The sequence below is a fragment of the Leucoraja erinacea genome, chromosome 33, assembly GCF_028641065.1.
Source record: "Leucoraja erinacea ecotype New England chromosome 33, Leri_hhj_1, whole genome shotgun sequence".
In the NCBI taxonomy this organism is placed as follows: domain Eukaryota; kingdom Metazoa; phylum Chordata; class Chondrichthyes; order Rajiformes; family Rajidae; genus Leucoraja; species Leucoraja erinaceus.
In genome coordinates, this window is record NC_073409.1 from 2,080,323 (window position 1) to 2,097,082 (window position 16,760).

At 45.7% G+C, this 16,760-nt stretch overlaps 1 protein-coding gene across 3 annotated transcripts in view; it reads right to left on the minus strand.

Annotated features, from left to right (window-relative positions):
- Positions 1 to 16,760, minus strand: part of fkbp16 (FKBP prolyl isomerase 16) — a 60,982-nt gene that overhangs the window by 15,843 nt on the left and 28,379 nt on the right. The gene's annotated exons all lie outside the window — the stretch shown is intronic.

A 16,760-nucleotide genomic window follows, 5' to 3' on the forward strand; every position in this document is an offset into this window, starting at 1 on the left:
CTGCCTTATTTAGTGATGATAGGTGGGTGGTGAGCTGTCTTTTTGAAGAGCAACCGGCGAAAACCCACGCTGTCACAGGGAGAACATGCAAACTCCGTTCAGACAGCACCTGTAGTCAGGATCGAACCTGGGTCTCTGCCGCTGTAAGGACACAACTCTACCGCTGTGCCCCCCAGGATGTGGAGAGGATGTTTCCACTAGTGGGAGAATCTAGGACCAGAGGACATAGCCTCAGTATAAAAGGATGCACCTTTAGAAAGGAGACGAGGAGGAACATCTTTAGTCAGAAGCTGATGAATCGGTGGTTCATTGGAAGTCAATGGGTATTTTTGAGACGGAGATTGACAGATTCCTGATTAATACGGGTGTCATGGGTTACGGGGAGAAGGCAGGAGAATGGGGTTGACTGCGAAAGATAGATCAGCCATGATTGAATGGTGGATAAGGCTTGATGGGCCGAATGGCCTCATTGTGCTCCTATCACTAATAAACATGAGACAAGTTTCTTGGCATCATATTATTAACATTGGGTCTCTGGTACGCTGTGAATGGATCTCTATCACGTCGAGTTACCAAGCAATCAACAATCCTCGAAGATAAGCTTGGCGACAGAGTTCCCCTCATGTGAACTTGTTTTCCGCAAGTGTTGTTTTATCTGGCTCTGCACATTATGATATCAGTTACTTGATTTAAATCATCTGGTGATTCGATTACTCAGGCACTCATTGTCCACATTCCAGCGTTGTGACCTAATTCACATTTTGCAGCACCCAAAAAAACACAACTGTACTGCAACTAAACCCAACGAGAGGAGTTTTGTCACCTTGAGTAGAAATCAGGCCACGGACATGACCAGGAGCCAGAACCAAGACCCAGTTTTCGATGCAGTATTGAAGGAGCACTTCAAGTAATACTGTAAGGATCACTTTGCAAATTAGTTAATAAATCCAAGGCTAGGAGAACATTATCTGAATAAGACAGACACAAAATGCTGGAGTAACTCAGCGGGACAGGCAGCATCTCTGGAGAGAAGGAACGGGCGATGTTTTGGGTCGAGATCCTTCTTCAGACCCCCTCATCACCCATTCCTTCTCTCCAGAGATGCCGCCTGTCCCGCTGAGTTACTCCAGCGTTATGTGTCTATCTTCGGTGTAAACCGGCATCTGCAGTTCCTTCCTACACATTATCTGAATAAAGGCAAAGTTCTCCCTGGTGTCTGAGGCTGGTGATCCACCCAGCTGGCTACTGCTTGAATGACGTTTGTTGTGAATGAGATCATGCAGCCTGGTGTGTAGTTTAGTTTAGAGATACAGCGCGGAAACAAGCCCGTCAGACCTCCAAGTCTGCGCCGACTAGCGACCACCCCGTACACGAGAGCGATCACACACACACGCACACGCACACACGCACACGCACACGCACACGCACACGACAATTTACAATATTACCCAAGCCAATCAACCTACAAACCTGTGCGTCTTTGGAGAGTGTGAGGAAACTAGAGAACTTGGAGAAAACCCACGCAGCTCACAGGGAGAACATACAAACTGTGTACAGACAGCACCCATAGTCGGGATCGAACCCGGGTCTCTGGTGCTGCAAGTGCTGTAAGGCAGCCACGCTACCACTGCGCCACCGTGTCACCCCATGGTTTTGAAGGGGTCGATAAACTCCTTCAACATACGTCAGTTTTCCCCAAAGAAATTAAATGTCAGACTTGTCGCAGGCGAACACAATTGCGGAGAATTGCAGTCGTTATCAGATTGGATAGGACCGGTGGCAAGGCTGACAGCAGCGTTGAATGCCTCGGCCTCAATTGGTTCTCACATGCTTGCTGACAGACCAGGAATATGCCAAAACAGACACCACACAAAGGCAGAAACTGATGGTCAGATATCATGATTTGGTTTCCTGTTGAGCGCTCAGCTGTTCTGAGCAATTCCTGTTGACTTAAAAGAGAAGTTTCCTGTGTTTGCAAATTATGCTCCCTGCCTAATAAAAGAAAGGGCTTGCTTTTCCGCAAATAGCCACAAAAAGCTGGAGTAACTCAGTGGGTCAGGCAGCATCTCTGAAGAAAAGGAATAGGTGACGTTTCAGATTGAGACTCGAAACGTCACCTATTCCTTCGCTCCATAGACACAGCCTCACACTCTGAGTTTCTCCAGCATTTGTCTACTGTGTGATATTATATTATAAGTTTATTACCAGTAGCAACACATGCCTGACTACTTGAAATATTAATATTGCCCTAAGGCAAAATTTTACTGTGATTTACAAAGCGTAACTAGATCTGCTACAATCTATGAAACCCAGATACAAATTGAATAATTAACTTCAGATGTGGGGTTGAAAAGAAACAGTAGTGATCTATGTTTTGAAAAAATACTTGATGATATTTTGAGTTTAGAGATTTAATTTAACTGTAGCTTCGAGATGCAGTGTGGAATGTGGTCCTTCAATCCACCAACCCCACACTGACCATCGATCACCCAGACACTAGTTCTATGTCCTACACACTCTGGGCAATTTACAGAGGGCCAATTAACCTACGAACCCGCGCGTATTTTTGAGATGTGGGTGGATAGCGGAGCTCCCGGACAGGGTCACGGGAGAACGATTTTAGTTCAGAGATACAGTGGGGAAACAGGGTCCTTTGGCCCACCTAGTCACGGGTAGAACAACGTACAAACTCCGTACAGACAGCACCCGTAGTCAGGATTGAACCAGTGTCTCTGGCGCTGTAGGGCAATCGCCCAACCACTGCCCCACCGTGCCGGCCTCATTGTTGTGAAGTGTCTTGGATGTTTTCGTGTCAGATAACATAAATGCAACCTGTTGCTACAGTTGTCTCTTTACATCGAGGTTCATTTGGATACATCCATTTAGTTTGACAATTTTTAATCAAACAAAGTCTGTATCATCTTACTTTATATTGGTTTTCAATAAGTCAGCTTGGATTGTGGGAGCACCTCTGTAAAGGTCAGTAAATGCCTCTAATTATGTCTGTTAAAGGTAATATGCTGACATTAATAACTTTAATAAACCAACATAATAAAGATCTTGTATTCCCCAATGCCAGATAAACATGACCATTCTCAAAAGTACACTTGGCCGATCTATTCTGAAAGTCCCTACTTTCTCCTCCCCTTCTCAGCTCTCCCTCAGCCCACCTGCTCCTCCTCTTCCTTTCTTCTTCCCACCCCCCCCACCATCACATGACCACCGTGAAGAAGGGTTTCGACCCGAAACGTTGCCCATTTCCTTCGCTCCATAGATGCTGCCTCACCCGCTGAGTTTCTCCAGCACTTTTGTCTACCTTCGATATTGCAGCATCTGCAGTTCCTTCTTAAACACACTCCTGCAACACAATGAGTTTATGTATTTCAAATGTGGGTGGTCACGGTGGCGCAGCGGTAGAGTTGCTGCCTTACAGCGAATGCAGCACCAGAGACCCAGGTTCGATCCCGACTACGGGTGCTGTCTGTACGGAATTACTCCAGCTTTTTGTGTCAATCCACTCCATACAAGGTTCAAGAACAATCAAAAAGTACAATGAAATACTAGGCTTCTTTAAGTCGGCAGCAAGAGCATGAAGAGGTGAACGTTTTGCTGTAGTTATACAAATCCCTAGCGAGACTGTATCTGCCTCGCAGTGTATACAGTAATTCTGGGCACTGCTCCTTAGAAAGCCAAGAAATGGGTTCCGGGCATGTTTCAACAGGAAGTCACCAAGAGTGCAGTGGTTTTATTATGAGAATACATAAAAGAGCCTTGTATTTACTGGCATGGGAATGCTTCAGGGAAGTTTTGATTGTTCCTTAGTAATTTGAAAAGAATAAAACAGCTGGGTAAAGAGATTATTTCCTTTGATGAAGACCTTTGGAACAAGGGCTGTATCTCTTCAAATGCCACAGAGAGAGCGGAGGGTGCCTTGGACGCGCAGCCAGGGGTGGTGGTGGAGGCAGATACGATAGTGGTGTTTAAGAGGCTTTTAGACAGATGGAAGTGCAGGGGATAGAGGGATATGGATCATGTACAGGCAAATCAGTTTATCTCAGCATCATGTTCAGCACAAGCTTTGTGGGCCAAAGTCTGTAACCCACCAACCTTCACGGGCAGCACAGTGGTGCGGAGATAGAGTTGCTGCCTTACAGCGCCAGAGACCCGGGTTCGATCCTGACCACGGGAGCTGTCCAGTTTATTTTACAGATTCAGTGCAGAAACAGGCCCTTCGGCCCACCTAGTCCGCACCGACCAGCGATCCTCGCACATTAACACTATCCTACACACACTCGGGACAATTTTACACATACACCAAGCTGAGTTTCCCCAGCATTTTTGTCTACCTTCGATTTTTCCAGCATCTGCAGTTCTTTCTTAAACACATAATATCACTAACTGTTTTGGGGTTTCTATTGTGAGCAGAAAATTCAAACTTGATTAATTAGATTATGAAGGATGAAACTCAATATTCAGGTAATTGATAGCTGTTCAAAGTCCACATTAACAGGTTTCGTCAAGAACTACATAAACTCTGTCTCACATAGTGAATTACACAAGATTAACAATGATTTTTATCAGAGACTCACCTTGCTTGTTACAAATCTCCTCTCTGCTTTGCCCTTAAAATGCTTTATCTTGAACATAAGATGTTCATGCTACTACCTACCTCATTGGAGACCCTCGGACTATCTTTAATCAGACTCTACTGGACTTTATCTTGCATTAAACGTTATTCCTTTTATCCTGTATCTCTGCACTGTAAATGGCTTGTTTGTAACCATGTACAGTCTGTCTGCTGACTGGTTAGCACACAACAAAAGCTTTTCACTGTACCTCAATACACGTGACATTAAACTCAACTTAAAACCAAAGATAGCCTGACCCCAACAGACTGGCCCGACTGGGTTCCAGCTCAAGTGATGATTAGAATTTTACATGTCATAGAGTCATAGAGTGTTGAAACAGGCCCTTCGGCTCAACTGGCCAACATCCCAGCTACACTAGTTCCAGCATATGGTCCATATCCCAACAAACCAGTCATATCCATGTACCCGTCTAACTGTTTCTTAAATGCTGGAGTAGTCCCTGCCCCAACTACCTCCTGTGGCAGCTACACCCACCATCCTTTGTATGAAGAAGTTACCCCTGAGATTCCTATTAAATCTTTTCCTCTTCACCTTAAACCTATGTCCTCTGGTCCTCAATTCACCTACTCTGTGCATCCTCTCCCCTAATGATCTTATACACCTCTATAAGATTACCCCTCATCCTCCTGCGCTCCAAGTAATAGTGTCCCAGCCTACTCAACCTCTCCCTATAGCTCAGACCCTCTGGTCCTGGCAACATCCTCATCAATGCTACTTCTCATAGTGCCACAGAACACCTAAAGGTTCCATTTTGTTTCTTGTCAGTGTTTGAACTGAGTTCTGGGCCCAATACTGTGGAGAGGGTAGTCTACATTCCTCCCAGATGAAACTTACCCACTGCTGGAGAAAGCTTTCAGTCCTGCACCTGGAACACAGGACTGGCCCACAATCTGAGGAGATGATTTCACAACAGAAGCTAGTCTCTGCTTTAAGTAATTTCCTTCAGTTGTAGGTCAGTCTACAAAGTTCTGTCTAGTTTAGATTTAGTTTTGTGTTGGAAGGAGCTGCCAATGTTGGTTTACACCGAAGATGTCTGAAAAAGTGTCTCGACCCGAAACGTCACCCATTCCTTCTCTTCAGAGATGCTGCCTGTCCCGCTGAGTTACTCCAGTTTTTTGTGTCTGGCTTTAGCTTTAGTTTTGTTTGGAGATAGAGCGTGGTAACAGGCCCTTCGGCCCACCGAGTCCGCACCGACCAGCGATCCCCGCACATTAACACAAGCCTACACACACTCGGAACAATTTACACTTATATCAAGTTTACAAACCCAATCCAATCATCCTACAAACCTGTATGTCTTTGGAGTGTGGGAGGAAACCGAATATCTTGAAGAAAACCCATACAGGTCACGGGGAGAACGTACAAACTCCGTACAGACAGCACCCGTAGTCGGGATCGAACCTGCGACTCTGGCGCTGCAAGCGGTGTAAGACAGCGTGCCGCCCCATTGTGTTTTCATCCCATGCAGTTCTGAAAACAACAAAGGTAATTGCCTTCTCATGGTTTTGATATCCCGTGAATATTCACTGCTCTCCGCTAACAACGATGGCCCCTCACGCCAAGCGGCCCATAACTAATTGGGTTGTTCAAAACATAATAAAAGTTTCCACACACTCTCCCACCATCACGCACCCACACTGCTTTAACGGTGAGCTCAATGTGCCTGATTAAATAGGCGGAAAAATAAAACACCAGCTGAGTGTTTGCGTGTGTTTTTCTGTTCATATCAAAGAGATGTTGTGTGGAGCTGGCGCTAAAGAGGCTGGTTGTGGGAGCAGCAGGGACAGTAATGAAAGCTAGCTTCACACTGGGCTCTGCCCAGAACCCTCCTGTGTTAGGCATTTCTCAGCAGGCTAATGAGCGAGGGAGTGGCATGGATAGACGGCGAGTGTTGGGATGGTATAAAAACTCTCACCGCCTTTATTCATTATTAGGCTAGCACATCATTTAAAAACGACCATCAGCAATTTTAAGAGGCGTGTTCGTCAGACGGAATGGTTGGCAAAGTTACAGAGAGAGAGAGAGAGAGGCTGATAGCAAGGACATATGATCAGAATTTGTTTAAGTCTAAGTTAGACACAAAAAGCTGTGCATGTCTTTGGAGTGTGGGGGAAACCTGAGCACCCGGAGGAAACCCACGTGGTCACAGGGAGAACGTACAAACTCCGTAGAGAGAGCATCCGTGGTGAGGATCAAACCTGGGTCTCTGGCGCTGTGCCATCCATGTTGGATTTTGTCAATACCAAATTTGCAGAGAGCGCCACACACACACTCAATGGGAAGAAGTGTTGTGAGTGATAAGTAAGGTGTAGCCTCTAGTCATGGGTAGCACCACACCCAGCCAGGAACATTCTCAAGATGCTGACAATCAGGAACCTACTCATTCCTGGGCCCTAGGTGGAGATTTTTCTACTAATGACCCGAGTTTGTTTATACAGAGGTAATTCTGGGGCATACCATGGAGACATGAGATAAACTATTCATTACAAATACCAAAGATTGTTAGGACATTCTTCTTTTGAATTTCTTTTATGATATCAAAGAGATTAAGTAAGATATTAACGTATTAGCCATGCTTTCAAATTGCTTCTCAGATGAAGATATTTTAAAGGTTTGTCATTGTTTACAAATCCGCTGAGTTCTGGCTCCTAGGTTGAGAATATGGAATTATTTTTCATCTCGTTGCTAGGGCTTATTCTCTGCTTTGGTTGTTTTTGTAACTCGGGCTCCATTTCATTGCCACAATTTTGATACGTCTGTATATTTCTGATAATCTTCTGGACATTTTTACGCATTTGATGTAATTGAGGAACCATTGTGGGTGTAAACATGCTGTAACTCACTGATATTCTATGGTTGGGTTAAGGTGCATTTAATTCCAAGTTTTAAAACGCATCGTTAATTTTTGAGGGAAGATTCAAAGTTTAGTTTAGTTTAGAGATACAGCGCGAAAACAGGCCCTTCGGTCCACCGAGTCTGCACCGACCAGCGATCACCCTGGACACTAGTTCCATCCTATACCCTAGGGACAATTTACAGAGCCCAATTAACCTACAAACCTGCATGTCTTGGGAGTGCGGGAGGAAACCGGAGCACCCTGAGAAAACCTACGTAAGTCACGGGAAGAGCGTACAAACTCCATACAGACAGCGCCCATGAGTTATCCACTTTGGTGGCAAGAACAAGAAGGCAGATTATTATCTGAATGGTCTCAGGTCAGGAAAAGGGGAAGTGTAATGAGACCTGGGTGTTCTTGTACATCAGTCACTGGAAGTAAGCATGCAGGCAATGAAGAATGTGAATGGCATGGTGGCCTTCATAACGAGAGAATTTGAGTATAGGAGCAAAGAGGTCCTTCTGCAGTTGTACAGGACCTTGGTGAGACCACACCTGGAGTATTGTGTGTAGGTTTGGTCTCCTAATTTGAGGAAGGACATTCTTGCTATTGAGGGAGTGCAGCGTAGGTTCACGAGGTTAATTCCCAGGATGGCGGGACTGTCATATGTTGAAAGAATACTGGGCTTGTATACACTGGAATTTAGAGGGTATTTTATAGAAACATATACAATTATTAAGGGATTGGACACGCTAGATGCTGGAAACATGATCCAGATGTTGTGGGAGTTCAGAACCAGGGGCCAATAAGAATAAGGGGTAGGCCAGTTAGAACTGAGATGAGGAAAAAACTTTTTCACACAGAGATTTGTGAATTTGTGGAATTCTCTGCCTCGGAAGGCAGTGGAGGCCGATTAACTGGATACTTTCAAAAGAGGGTTAGATAAAGCTCTTGGGGCAAGCGAAATCAAGCGATATGGGGAGAAGGCAGGAACATGGCTGATCATCCACAACAGATTGTGGATGATCAGCCATGATCACATTGAATGGCGGTGCGCTGCCTCGAACGGCCGAATGGCCTACTCCTGCACCTATTGTCTATGTATCTAGAGCATGTAGTCAGGATTTAACCGTGGTCTTTGGTCCTATAAGGCCGCAACTCTACCGCTGTGTCACCTTGCTGCCCGAGTATAGAGGTGTAAGTGTAGAATATAGAGAGCAAGGTGTGGACTCGAACACCCCACTCTTCTAAGTGGATCAGCTAACTATCTTGTTTTGTGTATGGCACTTTCAAATTTTGAATGGGTGTGCAAACTCTGTACCACACTCATCATTATTACCACCGTTTATCTGATGCCAAATTTGCTCTGATAAGAACAAAGAAGCAAGGCACTGTGTGAAAGAGTGCTCAGAGTGTAGCTAGAGATTATGTCTTTGCCTTTTCAGAATCTGTACACTAATGATTACCTGCTATTGTAAGGACTTGGCTGGGAGCCCCATTCTTCATATCAACTATCTGAGCAGTGGTCTGCCTGCATGTAAAACCATCTATTATTGTAGAGATCGCTGAGGCAAATTTGAATAAGAAATATGTTACACGCTCACGTCCCAAACCCGATAGACCCATTTATCAGGGGAAATGGTGCTCAGTTTCATCTCTACGAATGCCAAATATGGAAATATTTCCAACAGTTTGACCTAGCAAACAAGTAACATTTTAATGCTTAATGTAATTAAATATTAAATGTACACAAAAATGCTGGAGAATCTCAGCGGGTGCAGCAGCATCTATGGAGCGAAGGAAATAGGCGACGTTTCGGGCCGAAACCCTTCTTCAGACTGATGGGGGGTGGGGGGGAGAAGGAAGGAAAAAGGGAGGAGGAGGAGCCCGAAGGCGGGGGGATGGGATGAGACAGCTCGAGGGTTAAGGAAGGCGAGGAGACAGCAAGGGCTAGCAAAACTGGGAGAATTCAACGTTCATGCCATCCGGACGCAAGCAACCCAGGCGGAATATGAGGTGCTGTTCCTCCAATTTCCGGTGTTGCTCACTCTGGCAATGGAGGAGACCCAGGACAGAGAGGTCGGATTGGGAATGGGAGGGGGAGTTGAAGTGCTGAGCCACCGGGAGTTCAGGTCGGTTATTGCGGACTGAGCGGAGGTGTTCGGCGAAACGATAGCCCAACCTCCGCTTATTCTCCCCGATGTGCTGGTCAGCTAAAGGGTACATCTAACTAGACTTCATACTGAAGAAAGACTTTGTTCTGAAAATATTATTCTGTGTAATTCATCAACTGGAACAATGTTTCTGAAAACCTGCAGTAAATAATTAATTGGCCCTGCTCAGGAAAAAGATACCATTTTAAAACACTAATCATTGCATTTTCACAATACGTCTGCCCCTAAACAGTCGAGGGAGATACGGAACCACGGTGGATAGAGAGGGAGAGACTTTTACATTTTAATGGAATTAAATTCAATGTACTGATAGGAATTTGAATGGTAAACTGGCAATTCTGCCACATCTGTAAATTGGTAATTATCCTGGCAATCTCTGGGGGGAAACTGAGAAACGTGCGCAAAGTTGCCACAGACAGAGCCAAACACAAAGTGCTGGAGTAACTCAGCGGTTCAGGCGGGCAGCATCTCTGGAGAAAAATGACGGGTCTGGACCCTTCTACAGATCCATAGAGCAGGGGAGCAGGAGGAATCACAGAGGGGGAGCAGTGAGAGAGGGTCTCACACAACTCCCATCGGAGAGAGGAGGAGAACTTCCTCAAAGTAGGCAAACCTTGAGGAATTTTCACAGTGGAGCAGACAAAATGTATAAGAAGGATCTGTAGATGCTGATTTATACTGAAGATAGACACAAAATGCTAGAGTCTGAAGAAGGGTCCAAACCTGAAACATCACCCATCATTTTTCTCCAGAGATGCTGCCTGACCTGCTGAGATACTCCAGCACTTTGTGTCCATATTCGGTATAAGCCAGCATTTGCAGTTCATTTTTATTACTCCTTATCTGGAATGGTTTGGTTAGATAGTGTTTGTTTCAATTTGTTGTTCATGCAAGAAATCTTGATCAGACTGAAAAAGTGACCTGACCCGAAATGTTGCCTGTCCATTCTGTCCTGCCTGACCCATTGAGTCCGTCCAGTGGTTTGTGTTCACACTGCATTAAACTCTGCAGTTCTTGATTCTACCCCACCATTCGATCTGTCCCTCCTAACCCCATTATCCTGCCTTCTGACAATCTTACCAATTGATTGCTGACATTCTTAAGGGCCTGTCCCATGAGCATGCGACTCCATGCGGCAAGCGCGACCTAAAGGGCCGGTCCCACCAGCATGCGCCTGCATGCGGCAAGCGCGACCTAACGTGGTCGCTTGAGCCGTACGGCCTCGCGGGGCCGGTTCGACTTCGATCGCCGGAGCCGTATGGAGTTATGTGGAGCTGGTCCCGACATCGCGCGGGGCTCCGAAAAACTGACCGTGTTTAAAAATTCCGCGCGGCAACGGCCTGCCGGCCCGCGGCCACTTCGACGCCGTGTCACTCACTCGACCTCCACGCAGCTCCCGCTTCTGGTTTGGTCGTGCTTGCCGCATGCAGGCGCATGCTGGTGGGACAGGCCCTTTACTAATTGACAGTCATGGTGGCGCAGCGGTAGAGTTGCTGCCTTACAGCGAATGCAGCGCCAGAGAATCGGGTTCGATCCTGACAACGGGCGCTGTCTGTATGGAGTTTGTACGTTCTCCACGTGACCTGCGTGGGTTTTCTCTGAGATCTTCGGTTCCCTCCCACACTCCAAAGACGTACAGGTTTGTAGGTTAGTTGGCTTGGTATAAATGTAAAAATTGTCCTTAGTGGGTGTAGGAGAGCGTTAAAGTGCGGGGATCGCTGGTCGGCTCCTGGACGCAGTGGACCGAAGGGCCAGTTTCCACGCTGTATCTCTGAACTAATCTAAACTAAACTAATTAAGAATCAAGATTTTCTTTCACCCAATACACATTGCTCATGAATAACATCCCTCTGAAGCCTGTCCACGCATGATTTAGAGTGGACCTCCCAAGGCAGGTCCTGGACCAATGCTGGGAACCAGGTTAAGGTGGGTTTGCATTGTCTTGGCACTCCTTTGAGATCCGTGCAAACTAACCACACCCATTACCTGAGACTCCCCAGGTGAGTCGCTGATCCAACCTCCTCACCTGCCCTGTCTCCCAACCCCACACACCTCTCACAGTGCCAAACACCTGATTCCTGAAGGCAGCTCTCAACATAAGGTTCAATGTTAGGAGTTCATGTCTGAGTCCACGTTGACCGGTGATCACCCCTAAGCCCAGGCCGTTTATCTGTAATGACTGGGTGTGTTGCGGCATTAGGAGATGATTAGTCTACTTCATTCCAACTTATGGGTGAGAGCCAGGTGCTGACAGTGAAACCGGTTTGAATAAACGCAGGTGATGAGAAAGTAGCTGAGCAAGAGTTGACAGAAACCATTGCTAATTGGTTCAGGGCCACCCTGGAGCGAACTGTACATCTGCCATGTCTTTCAGGAGACCCAATGAGCACACCCACCCAGTGCTGGCGTTGCTGTTACTGAGAGCCAGAGGCTGAGGCCGTGCAGTCTGCAACATGTTTCTGTTTTAACACAGTTTCTAACCTTCACTGAACATCCTTCCATTTTTTTTACTGCTTGTCGTGTCACAGCATGTCCTTCCACGTGTGACGTGACTTCACAAGCGGGCCAGGCAGTGTCTCTGGAGAAAAGGAATAGGTGACGTTTCTGGTCGAGACCCTTCTTCAGCCTCAACTCTCCGTGGCGCAGCGGTAGAGTTGCTGCTGCCTTACAGCGCCAGAGAGCCGAGCTTCCTCCAAAAACTTGCTCTTTGCATAATGATAGACACTGGTGTTTGTCAGTTTGATTAGAATCATTTAGAGTTATATAGCGTGGAAAAGGCTCAACTTGCCCACGCTGACCAACATGCCCAATCTATACTAGTCCCACCTGTATGCGTTTGGCCCATATCCCTCCAAACCTACCCTATCCATGCTCCTAAATGCTTGTTAAACAAGTGTGGCAAAGAACTGGAGTTCTTTGCCACAGAAGATAGTTGAGTCCAGGTCATTGGCTATATTTAAGAGGGAGTTAGATGTGGCCCTTGTGGCTAAAGGGATCAGGGGGTACGGAGAGAAGCCAGGTACAGGATACTGAGTTGGATGATCAGCCATGATCATATTGAATGGCGGTGCAGGCTTGAAGGGCCAAATGGCCTAGTCCTGCACCTATTTTCTATGTTTCTATGTTAAACATTGTAATAGTGACTGCCTTAACTACCTCCCCTGGCAGCCCGATCCATATACCTGCCACCCTTTGTGTAAAAAAAGTTGCCACTTGGGTTCCTATTAAATCTTTCCACCCCCCCCTCACCATAAACCTGTGCCCCCTGGTTCTTGATTCCCCTACTCTGGGTAAATTTCACCCTATCTATTCATCTCATGGTCTTGTACACCTCTATAATATCGCCTCTCATCCTCCTGTGCTCCAAGGAATAAAATCCCAGCCTGCTCAACCTCTCCCTGTAGCTTAGGCCCTGGCAACATCCTCGTAAATCTTCTCTGCACCCTTTCCAGATAACAGCATTTGGGCATGGTGATGGGTGGGCATCTCTTTGAAGTGAATAACAAGCAAACAACTGGATGAAACCCCACTCTAATTATGTACAGTCAACACTCTGGTCAAACAAGACAATTCTAATAAAACCTGGTGCAGGGCATTGCCGATGCGAAGAGAATGATAAAGGACAAAGCGACATGTAATCCCGAAATATAAATGTTAAAATATTTGCACGTGTCAAAGTATTGCCCTCTCCAACCATTTTGTTCAGTATAAGGGTGTTTATTCTCAGCAGATCAAAGCATAATTCTACCAAAAGGTCATAAAAAGCTGATGACATCTGTTGGTTCCAGGGTGGTGAGGTTGCTGGTCGGTGTGATTAGGATTTGATGGATGGACGGCCTTAGCCCGTTGACTTTGGTTGGGCAAACAATTCATTGTGACGCAGGTTTTTTTAAATCTTGCGACATTTACAGTCATCCCGGCTGCCAGACACTACCTGGCAACGTCGTAAATCAGGTCAGAAAAGCAGAGATCCAATTATTCCGCAGCTCCTCCACATACCACCTGCCTCTGGTTAGCTGACAGGGTCATCAATTCATCAGTGACAGGGGCAGAATTAGGCCATTCGGCCCATCGAGTCTATCTGCCGCAGATGCTGGCAGTCAATGTGCCGCCGACTTAGATTTAAACTTAATTTGTGTCTCCAGGTGCGGTTTCACTAAAACTTTCAACTTAAAATTATTGAAGAGTTGACTATTTATGGTCAGTGACGGTCAAAAAAAGATTCAGGAATTCCCAGCAACAGATTATTGGTGTGTAGTAATCAGATTCATAATATCATAAGTGATAGGAGCACAATTAGGCCATTTGGCCCATCAAGTCTACTCTGCCATTCTCTCCCTCAGAACCCCATTCTCCTGCCTTCTCCCCATAACCCCTGACACCTGTACTAATCAAGAATCTATCTATCTCTACCTAAAAAATACCTCTGGAGTAAAGAATTCCAGACTCCTCACCGCTTACAAGAAGAAATCTCTACGTCCCTCAGTTATAGCGATCACTACCTTAGCTTGAACTATGTCTCCTCAACCTAGACTCTTGCACTGGTGAAAGCTTCTCAACATCTAGCCTGTCATGTCATCTTAGGATCTTATATGTATCAATATAAGACCACAAAGCCCAGACCATCACGCAAACCAACCTCCCTTCCATTGATTCCATCTACACCTCACGCTGCCTCTGCAAGGCCAGCAGCATAATCAAGGACCAGTCTCACCCCGGTCACTCCCTCTGAACATGCAAACTCCACACAGACTGCTCCCGAGGTCTGGATCAAAGCCTGTTCTCTGGCACTATGAGGTGGCAGCTCTACCCGCTGCACCACTGCCCCACCCTTCAGGTTCCTAACACATGAGGCCAGGTTAACTGTGAGTAGATTCAATGGCCATAATGGCCTAATTGCTGAATAGCTTAATTGTTGACTCTGTTTACACTTCATGCTGCCTCGGCAAGTCCACCAGCATAATCAAGGACCAGTCTCACCCCAGTCCCTCCCTCTCCCATTGGGCAAGTGGTACAGAAGTGTGAAAACGCACACCTCCAGATTCAGGGATAGTTTCTTCCCAGCTGTTATCAGATGACTGAACCGTCCTCTCACCTGCTAGATACAAGGCAATACTCTAAAAGAGGAGGGCAACATTCCACGCATGTCGGACACAGAAAATGCATCCTCTATGCACGTATGTTTTGTTGTGAAATGCATGTTTGAATTTCTGGAATGGTGTGATCTGACCTGGATATCATTGCAGTGCATTCCACTCTGGAAAAAAAACATTTTCAGAGCAGAGTTTCGATAGCCTGCACTGTGCTATATACGTATCCAGCCTCATCTATCTTAGTTTACTGACACCACCCATCCACAGCATTGCTAGTTGAAAGATACAAAAGGGCAGAATTACAGAAATTGAATGGCAAATACTGCCAGACGGAATTTCAAATGGAAAAACTCAAGGTCAACAATTTTTTGACTTACGAAATTTAGATTAGTCTGTTGTAATGGATAAGTTACTTTATGTGTAGGAAGGAACTGCAGATACTGGTTTAAATCGAAGATAGACACAAAATGCTGGAGTAACTCAGCGGGACGGGCAGCATCTCTGGAGAGAAGGAATGGGTGACGTTTCGGGTCGAAACCCTTCAGTCTGAAGAGAGGTCTCGACCCGAAACGTCAGCTAGTCATGGACAACTGTTGGGCAGGAGCTTTAAGGCTCAAAATGCAAAATTCACTCAAAGAAAGTGAAGCGCTGTTAAAACGATCGAGGGAAACTCCTATTTATCCCAAAAGGTCTAGAATGGAAAAGGACTAAAGCATAACAACTACTGTACATTTTTGTGTAACCTTCGATTCTCCAGCATCTGCAGTTCCCTCTTAAACACTGTACATTGTCATCCAGGTTAAGTCACATCAAAGCCTAAAGCAAAATGTCCCTACTTTTTATACCACATTGGTTGCAATAAAAACCAATGGTGATGTTTTATTACTAATTACTCATTCCACATACAAGCGGACTTCCTTTTCAGGATGTTAACATGCGTGTCGAATTAGTAATTAGTAATGTCCTGTTTGTACACAGACAGTACACAGGCTTTCTATAAACAACACACTTTAATATTTCAGTTTACTTAAAATGCCTTTATCTTTATTCTTCCTTCTAATGTAGATAAATTTCATATTTATTCTCATTATAGTCCATCTGCCATTATATTACCTACTTGGTTGACCTGTCTATGTCTCTTTGCAGGCTCTGTGAGTCTCACCTATCTTTGTATCACCAAAGCAGCAACTCTACCACTGTGATATTTAATCATTTAAATTCACTATTTAACCAAGGGCTTTGACCTGGTACTTTGCCAATGGCAGGATCTGCTCATTCAGGTGAGGGTAATGCTTGGCAGATTTTGGACTCATTTTTAGAGTAGGTAAAACAATCTACAGGATTTATTTTGGTCCTGTCAGTAATCTCTGGCAGAGTGAGCCGTCTTGACCATTGCACCAAGGGTAATGATGTTTGACTTGGCTCCCTACAGCAGTGCACATGCTGGCAACCACCGCTGCCCACTGCAAATCAATAGATCACAGCTGCTCCAACTGTGATTTAAGCACTTAAATGGCACAGCAGTAGAGTTGCTACCTCACAGCGCCAGAGACCCCGGTTCGATCCTGACTACGGGTATTGTTTGTACGTACTGAGTTTGTACGTTCTCCCCGTGACCTGAGTGGGTTTTAGCCGGGTGCTCCGGTTTCCTCCCGCACTCCAAAGACGTGCAGATTTGTTGGCTGATTGGCTTCAGTAAGAATTGTAATTATCCCTCGTGTGTGTGTGGGTAGGGTGGTGTTAGTGTACGGGGTGATCGCTGGTCCGCGCAGACTTGGTGGGCGCGCTGTATCTCTAAACGAAATAGGAGCATGTCTTTCATGCTTGATAATCTTGTGACTCTTAATGGAGTGGACCACACTGCTATTGGATGGAAATGATTTCAAGCACTGTGGATAATATGCTCCAAAAACATTACCCTCTCACCACATTTAAAGATTCTATTGCCATTTCCAACAATTAGACAACTTATTAGCTAACTGCACTTGACATCAGTCATTAGGGAGAT